Source organism: Lactuca sativa, chromosome 5 (genome assembly GCF_002870075.4).
Source record: "Lactuca sativa cultivar Salinas chromosome 5, Lsat_Salinas_v11, whole genome shotgun sequence".
NCBI classification, from domain to species: Eukaryota; Viridiplantae; Streptophyta; class Magnoliopsida; order Asterales; family Asteraceae; genus Lactuca; species Lactuca sativa.
In genome coordinates, this window is record NC_056627.2 from 340,000,539 (window position 1) to 340,003,460 (window position 2,922).

A 2,922-nucleotide genomic window follows, 5' to 3' on the forward strand; every position below is an offset into this window, starting at 1 on the left:
CTTTGACACCCAACTCTCCCGGCTTGTCAATATGTGACTACATCTCCAAGATGTGATCACACCTAGACCTTGCCTTGCCAATAGGGCTTGAGTGACCTTAAACTTTTCAAGAACTTGTGGGTTAGGGAGAATAGTTGGAGGAGGAGAAAGAAGTATGATATCCATGGGGCATCATCTTCATTAGGAAACCTTGTTTCAAAAGATTTGGGAAGATCATATATGTCTAAACCAGACATCTTTTGGGAGATATTCAAGATAGTTGATTTTAAAGTCCTTAATATGACACCCAATATGAAATATTAAGGCTAGGACCCAACAAACTATTTTATAACTCAGAAGAGGGATGCCGTAATCCAAGCTATAAAATATTTGAAGGTAGGTGAATGACGATTCACCAATTTCCACCAAGATAAACGAAATGTATTATTAGGTTTTAATTGTTTTGAAACTCCTAGATCTTTGAGATTCATTGAACTGTTCAAAGGCATGTTTTAATCTCGAGTGTGCCCTTCAGGTTTTGTGACTGGGATGCCGAGGATCACAAAACAAGGTGTGAAGTAACCATGCAAATCACTTGGTACCCTTAATAAATTACCCCTCAATCGATGTGCCGGTTAACCACACACGCTCCATCGATACTATGATAAATATTAAGTCACCCTTTACCTACCTTGTTAAGTCCAAGTTAGTGTGCCGGTTAACCACACACGCTCCACTAACGACTTAGACAAAGTGTAAAGTGTAATTTCATGGGTTAGCACCTTATTCACATTTTTCCTAAGTAACTAAGATTGGGTATTATTAAGAGTTTAGTTACTTAGTATTATCATTAATACTTTTAATGAAGGAGAATTATAGTCTTGTCAAACCCGTTCGGCTAACGACCCTCCACCGGTCAAGCAAGCGGTGGGTGAGAGTGGACACCCATTAAGTTGCCATTTTATAGGCAACAACCTTATACCCACCTTATAGACCGGCTTCGTGAATGAGGCGTACTAGCGGTAAGACTGACTTTACTCTTATACATATATATATATATATATATATATATATATTATTAACTTATAATATTATAAAGTATAAGGGTTGAATTTTAACTTTTAAAATTCTAAGGGCTAACTTGGAATTAAAGTATTCATAAGAGAAAACTTTACAAATTCCAAAACTTGAGGGCAAGTTTTGAAACTATTCAAAACTAATTAATTCCATAACTTATGTGTTTAAAGTAGTTTTAATCCAAAAACTCTTCAAGTTCCATAACTTGAGGACAAGTTATGGAAGACTTTAAACTAATAAAAAAATTAACTTTTCTTTATTTTATAACTTATGGAATTAATTAAGGTTACACCTTTTTTTATTTTATTTTATTTTATTAAATGAAGAGACTCTTGGTCCTCCATAACTTGAGGACAAGTTATGGAGTCATAAAACCATTTAATTAGAACTAGACTCTTCATTTTTGTAACCTTTGCCAATTTTTATGAGTTTTATGATTCTTAAATGTGACTTTTCATATAACTTGAGGACAAGTTACAAAAACACATTTTAGAATCAATTCTTAGATTAATTTGGATTAAAACCAACTATCACATAATATATTCATTAATCTAAATTCACTCATAAAACAAGGTAACACAAAAAACTTTTGGTGATCCATAACTTATTCTTAAGTTATGGAATCCTTTAAAACATTAACACCAAATTTTGTAACTCCATAAAAACTTTGAATCATTTTTTTTTAAAACCTTTTCATATCCATAACTTATGGAGGTTTCAAAAAAATAAAACTCTTTAGATCAAACTTTTAAAACTAATAAAATAATCATATTATTTTATCTTTTATTAAATTTGACCTAATTCAACTCATAAAGCAAATTATTCAAATTTTACAAATAATTAGTTTTTCACAAGAACAAGTAATTATCTTAAAATTTGACGAACTTCATGTTTTTTTTCTTTTTTTTCAACTTTGAAAATAAAATATTTGCATCAATATAGCAGAAAACAACCCGTGGCTCTGATACCACTGTTGGGTTTTGAGCATTCTAACACTTCCTAAGTGTACATGCAACCCTAAATACCTTGGATCTATGTTTTCTCTATTATACATGCAAATAAGAACTTCCAAGGTATTATCCTAATCTAGCATACAAAACAATAACTATAGCAAGATAGAATACATACCTCTTTGGTGTAGAATGTCTTCATGAAGCTTGAGTGCCTAGTGCCCCAAGTGTGACACCTCAAATGGAATCACAATCATCAAAACACTTAGAATGACTTGAGAGAATTCTACACTCACCAAAATCGGCTAGCCCTTTCTTGAATACTACTAGTGGCCAATTTTTCCTCAATAATAAGATGCTTATATAGTTACACAATTAGGGTAAACTCTTAATTGTCATGGCTTTCCATTTCCTTGGATCCATGGGTACAAATACACCATGGAGCATCCATGGACCATCCTATGGGTTTTAGCCCAACTTGATTATCCATGGAGCATTAGCCCACTATACAAGTATGGATGATTTACACAATCAACCCATATATTTAATTAGTCTTCTTTTGATCACTTAATTAATCCTAGATTAATTCTTGATCAATACTAATTAAATAATCTTATTATTCTTATTATTAATATACTAGAACTTATAATATATTAATAACCATAAGTGTCTTATTTCTCTCATTCAAGTGCATGATGGTATGCAACCCAAATGGACCATGCCGGGTCGGGTCAAGTCTTACCAAATATAGTTATGGACTTAGACATTAATCCAACAAGATGTGGTGAATGATTACAATTGTGAGATCATATACCACCCGGGGAAGGCCAATGTTGTGGTCGATGCGCTTAGTCGCAAGGCATCCCTGATAAGAGACATTTGCTTGAGGATGACGGTGGTGACTCCGCTTCTGGAG